This window comes from Globicephala melas, chromosome 2, assembly GCF_963455315.2.
Source record: "Globicephala melas chromosome 2, mGloMel1.2, whole genome shotgun sequence".
NCBI classification, from domain to species: Eukaryota; Metazoa; Chordata; class Mammalia; order Artiodactyla; family Delphinidae; genus Globicephala; species Globicephala melas.
The window spans coordinates 81,111,501-81,118,218 of record NC_083315.2 but is presented as its reverse complement, the minus strand read 5'-3'; the positions used below and the strand labels follow the sequence as shown (position 1 = coordinate 81,118,218).

Genomic DNA, 6,718 nt, shown 5'->3' with positions numbered 1-6,718 from the left:
AAAATATTTTTGAAGAAATTAAAGGCTTTCATACACAAGTTTCCACTGCTTAAAGTCACGTTGTATAATGTTCTAATAGAAACAAAAAATTTGGTAAGTTTTCTAAAAACACTTCTTACAGATAGAATTTGAACAGATCAACATTAAATAATATCAAAAATTGATTAAAATGAAATGATACTAAATATGATACTCCAGAATTGCCTTAACAAGACTCCTCACCAAAAATAAAACAGGGTGAACAAAGTTTAAAAGTTGAAGTTGGGGAAGGCCAAGCATCTTACTATCCTGTCCAGAGAATGCTTCTGGATGTAGCATACAAGCTGGCATAGCCACTTTTTCTGATGCCTGGCCCTCTGAGGAGAAGATATCAATACTATCTCACACTTGTTTCCTGCCTTATTATCCCAAATGCATCCCCACAGAGCTGAAGTCATAGGAGAATTCAAAGGGGTAAGTTATGAATCCACAGGAAAAGATCCAGAAGTCCTCCTGCACTTACTTCCCAGCTGGCAGCAATAAAGTTACCCCAACAGCAAGCCTGGAGGATGGATCCTGCCCCCAGGCTGTGACAAGCCTCCTTTCTACTTCCCAGCCTTGAGCAAACCTAAACACTTCTCTCCCAACCCCACACTGGCAAAGGCAAGAAGCACATTCACTACTACCACCACGTTTCCTTTATTTTCAGCTGATGAATCTTATCTTAAACTATTTACATGCCAGCCTGGTTTGTGGCAACCTTCTCCAAGTAAACTTCAGTGTGTATGGTCTCTTCAGCTCTAAAGTTCTTTAATAGGTTTAAATTTGAGTGAATAAAAGAATAACGGGCATGGTAGGTCTAAAAGGTGGTAAAGCCTGTCCTAAAGGAACCTAGACAGGGCCAAGCAGCTGGGAAGTCAGGAGCCAGGTCAAAGCTCTCCCAAAGAAGTCTAATTGGCATCGGTTCTAATCCACTGTCTCGGGTAAGATGCTCTGGAATTCTGCTCTGAAAATCCTTCCAGGACTGACTTCCCAGGTGGCTACAGACAAGCACAGTAAAGCCCAGCAAAGGCATGCAGGCCTGCTACTCCCAGGACTTAGAAAGTTGAGTGGCAACCTTCAGGAGACCTCATTTTGTGAAAGCAGGGGTATGGGATTCTGCCTTAGTGAACTTGGCTGGAATAAATCCCTGTGCCATGTAAATGCAACAAATAACAAAAATACTCATATATTAGATGCACACAGGCTGACAGGAGAAGATGGCGAAAGAGTAGGATGCGGAGATCACCTTCCTCCCAACAGATACATCAGAAATACATCTACATGTGGAACAACTCCTACAGAACACCTACTGAACACCGGCAGACGACCTCAGACCTCCCAAAAGGCAAGAAACTCCCCACGTACCTGGGTAGGGCAAAAGAAAAAAGAATCAACAGAGACAAAAGGATAGGGACGGGACCTGCACCAGTGGGAGGGAACTGTGAAGGAGGAAAGGTTTCCACACACTAGAAGCCCTTTCGCGGGTGGTGACTGCCGGTGGCGGAGCGGGGGAGCTTCGGAGCCACGGAGGAGAGCGCAGCCACAGGGGTGCGGAGAGCAAAGCGGAGAGATTCCCGCATAGAGGATCGGTGCCGACCGGCACTCACCAGCCCGAGAGGCTTGTCTGCTCACCCGCCTGGGCGGGCGGGGCTGGGAGCTGAGGCTGGGGTTTCGGAGGTCAGATCCCAGGGAGAGGACTGGCAGCGTGAACACAGCCTGCAGGGGGTTAGTGCACCACGACTAGCCAGAAGGGAGTCCGGGGAAAAGTCTGCAGCTGCCGAAGAGACAAGAGGCTTAAAGGAGCTCCAGAGACCGGCGCGAGCCCCAGAGACGGGCATGAGACGCTAAGGCTGCTGCTGCCGCCACCAAGAAGCCTGTGTGCGAGCACAGGTCACTATCCACACACCCCTTCCGGGGAGCCTGTGCAGCCCGCCACTGCCAGGGTCCCGGGATCCAGGGACAACTTCCCCGGGAGAACGTACGACGCGCCTCAGGCTGGTGCAACGTCACGCTGGCCTCTGCCGCCGCAGGCTCGCCCCGCATCCGTACCCCTCCCTCCCCGCGGCCTGATAGAGCCAGAGCCCCCGAATCAGCTGCTCCTTTAACCCCGTCCTGTCTGAGCGAAGAACAGACGCCCTCAGGCGACCTACACGCAGAGGCGGGGCCAAATCCAAAGCTGAGCCCCGGGAGCTGTGAGAACAAAGAAGAGAAAGGGAAATCTCTCCCAGCAGCCTCAGGAGCAGCGGATTAAAGCTCCACAATCAACTTGATGTACCCTGCATCTGTGGAATACCTGAATAGACAACGAATCATCCCAAATTGAGGAGGTGGACTTTGGGAGCAAGATAGATTATTTTTTCCCATTTTCCTCTTTTTGTGAGTGTGTATGTGTATGCTTCTGTGTGACATTTTGTCTGTATAGCTTTGCTTCCACCATTTGTCCTAGGGTTCTGTCCGTCCGGTTTTTTGTTTGTTTACTTTTAAAATTTTTTTCTTAATAATTATTTTTTATTTTAATAACTTTATTTTATCTTACTTTATTTTATTTTATCCTTTCTTTCTTTCTTTCTTCCTCTATTTTCTCCCTTTTATTCTGAGCCGTGTGGAGGACAGGCTCTTGGTGCTCCAGCCAGGCGTCAGTGCTGTGCCTCTGAGGTGGAAGAGCCAACTTCAGGACACTGGTCCACAAGAGACCTCCCAGCTCCACGTAATATCAAACAGCGAAAATCTCCCAGAGATCTCCATCTCAACACCAACACCCAGCTTCACTCAACGACCAGCAGGCTACAGTGCAGGACACCCTATGCCAAACAACTAGCAAGATAGGAACACAACCCCACCCATTAGCAGAGAGGCTGCCTAAAATCATAATAAGGCCACAGACACCCCAAAACACACCACCAGACGTGGACCTGCCCACCAGAAAGACAAGATCCAGCCTCATCCACCGGAACACAGGCACTAGTCCCCTCCACCAGGAAGCCTACACAACCCACTGAACCAACTTTAGCCGCTGGGGACAGACACCAAAAACAACGGGAACTACGAACCTGCAGCCTGCGAAAAGGAGACCCCAAACACAGTAAGATAAACAAAATGAGAAGACAGAAAAACACACAGCAGATGAAGGAGCAAGGTAAAAACCCACCAGACCTAACAAATGAAGAGGAAATAGGCAGTCTACCTGAAAAAGAATTCAGAATAATGATAGTAAAGATGATCCAAAATCTTGGAAATAGAGAAAATGCAAGAAACATTTAACAAGGACCTAGAAGAACTAAAGAGGAAACAAGCAATGATGAACAACACAATAAATGAAATGAAAAATACTCTAGAAGGGATCAATAGCAGAATAACGGATAGCAGAAGAACGGATAAGTGACCTGGAAGATAAAATAGTGGAAATAACTACTGCAGAGCAGAATAAAGAAAAAAGAAAGAAAAAAACTGAGGACAGTCTCAGAGACCTCTGAGATGAACACAAAGCTTCCCAATAAAGCCATGAATGCAGGTCCCTAAAGACACAGGAACAGGCAGCCCAATTGTTGGAGTTGTCTTCCAACAATTTATTTTTTAGACTGATTGTAAAACTCACATTAGAAACCAGCTCTCAGAATTTATTTAACCCAAAATATACCTAAGAATATATACAAATAAGGGTGTATTAAAGTATAAGTGACCAACACCAAGAGTGTCAAGGCTTCCACGGAAACACATTCAGAATCCCAACCACACTGGAGGGGAAGCTGGGACTACCCTGGTTCCAAGTTGCTGATGGCTCCATAAACAGAGGGGCCTCTAACAGGTAAGGCAGGGCTGACAAGGGGAGAAGGGAGGCTCCACGAGGCAGAGCTGGGGGAGGAACGAGAGACATGGAGAGGAACCAGACCACCAGCACCACATTCTAGGTAGTCCTTGGCAGGTCATCTCTTTCATCCAAGAAAGTTGAGACCTGGCAGTGATGCCCTTCCTTCCCATTGTCTGCATGTTCCTTTCCACAGCAGTCTTTCCCTTTTCCACAGTTTCTTCTACTACCCATCTTTCCACTTTTGCTGTAATTTAGGTTTTCTAAAGTTTTCACTGCTTACAAAAATAAGGGAGGATAAAAAGTTCTGTTTCTCTCCTTTTTTGTAACTTAGACGCTGTTGGGGAAGGGAAGCTAGCATTCACCCACTTTCATATCTGTTATTTACTATAATACAACTTTACAAGGCAGCGAGCATAAACCCCATAGAACAGATGAGGAAACAGACTTGGAAATGTGAGATGACTTGCTCAAGGCCATACAAGTAGTATAAAATAGCCCAAGATTCAGTAATCCAGTTCAATCTAATCCAGACCCATGCCCTTTCCCCATATCAAGGAATGCTCTGGTGACAACGGTGTTTCTCTGGGGTGGGGACTTGGGGTCTGAAAACTCGCTTTATCTCAGAGGAATAACTAGGCTCATGGCGTGTGGGTAGGGTTTAGTGTGCAAATAAGGAGAGGGACCTAGAGCAGGTCTGACCCCTTTCGTCCTCTCTCCCATTGTGACCCATGCCAGGACTTGAACTGGGGCAATAAGGGGAGGCAGAGGCAGGGGTTGGGAGGTCCAGGCAGAAGTAAAGTCTCTGTTGTCAGGAAAGGGGAAAGGAGGGGTACAGGAAGACTTAACGGCGAGTATTTGGGTGTGGAAGATAGAGGTATAACAGACAGCTAGGAGGCATTTATTTTAAAATAAAATGCCTGTATAACAGACAGCTAGGAGGCATTTGCAAGAGACATTTTTAAGTCAGGAAGTTACAGGTTTGCAATCGCCCAGACTAGAAGAAGACTATTTGATGGATCACATTTAGAAATCTCATTTCTGAGAATACTAGAAATAAACAGAAGTCCCATGGCACTTTTCAAGTTTTATTCACAGTTTCTGCTTGCCAAAAAATAAAACGGCATCTGCTTAGATGAGGATTCCTGTTTGCCAACAGTTCAACATACTATAAATGCATGATTAAGATGTTTCCTATCTAATTTAAAACAAGTATGTTGCAGAATAATTTAACAATTTTTGTCTAGTTATCTTCCATAGCATGCCACTTTCAAGAAAGACTGGGAAATATTAAATGTAATTAACAATAACGCAAGAACAAAATTCTGTTTCACATGAGAAAAGAGCTCACAGAAGCTCACAGTTCACAGGCCAAAATGATCAAAATACATTAAAATCATGAATAACAGGAACACAACAATGTTCCCACAATATGGCAGAACAATCCTTTGAATAACCCTCCCATTGAAAATTACAATGATGAAAAACTATGAACAAACCAAAGTGATGGCAAGAAAATAAGGTGTAATCAGAGACCTAAAATTAAGCAAAAGCAAGAACCCACAGAGATAAGCACAGCACGAAAGCAGGCTTTCTCCTTGAAGACATTTACCAAACTGTGTGAACATGAGCTTGAGGTTTTACGCCTTGCAGGGTGCTGAGGACAGGAAACAAGGGCCAAGTGGAGCAGATTAATAGCAGACCCCAAAGGACTGTATCTTTAGTGTTCAGGTGAAGTAGAAATAAACCCAGGCCCATTTCTCTGAGGCAGGGGTAAGCAAACCTTTTTGGTAAAGGGGCTGAGAATAAATGTCTTAGGCTTTACAAGACATATGTATGATTTCTGTTGCAACTAATCAACTCTGTCACTATAGAAGGAAAACATCCATAGACAAATACATAAATGAATAACCATGGGTGGATTCCTAAAAAACTTTATTTGAAAAAACAGGTGGCAGGCCAGATTAGGTCAGTGGGATGTAATTTGCCAACCCCTGTTCTAAATGCCTGCAGGATAATTTCTAATCTCTAACATTAGAACTAATTAACAGGGGATTAAAACAAAAAATTTAAAATTTCTAGGAAAATTCATAACCACAAGTCAGAACCCATACTTCCAGTAAAACTAAGAAGACCTTATTCCAAGAATATAATTTAAAGTAGTCCCAAGGTACCTGGCAGAAGCAAATATATACCATCTTTGGAGGAATCCATCCATCTAAGCCACAAAAATTCCCATTGATCTGAGCTAAGTAAATCAGTTGCAGAGCACATGGAGAAATAAGTCATCATGAAAAAAAGCCAGCAGAAGTAACTGGCTGTAAAATCACACATGTAAAGATTTTAGACACTGGAATTCTCAGACATAAAAGACCATACATGTAGGTTTCAAATATTTAAAGACATTAAAAGGAGAAACTGAAAAATATAATTTAGGAGCAGAATTTTAAAAAATGACCAATTAGAAAAAGAAACTAAACTGCTAGAGATAAAAAACTGAAACAAGGTAAAAATTCAATGCAAGAGATTAACAATGTATTAGACAGCTAAAGAAAGAAGCACTGAACTAGAAGGATCTGAAGAACTGTCCTAGAATGCAGGGAGATAAAGACATGGAAAATATGAAAGGAGACTGAGGATCTGTCATGGAGGATAAAGTAAGAAGGAATAACATGCATCTAATCAGAGTTTCAGGAAGAAAGGAGAGACAGAATGGTACAGAAGTAATATCTGAAGAATTAATGGCTGAGAAATTTTCAGAACTGATGAAAAATACCAATCTACAGATTCAGAAAAATCTAACAAATCCCAATCAGGAAAATAAAAGGAAACACTAAGTAACATACCATAGCAAAATTCAAGAATAGCAAAGATAAAAATAATCTAAAAAGA

General features: G+C 43.5%; 1 protein-coding gene across 12 annotated transcripts in view; it reads right to left on the bottom strand.

The window, feature by feature from the left end:
* The window catches only part of LEO1 (LEO1 homolog, Paf1/RNA polymerase II complex component), an 81,699-nt gene that overhangs the window by 1,313 nt on the left and 73,668 nt on the right, over positions 1-6,718 (bottom strand). The window lies entirely within an intron of this gene.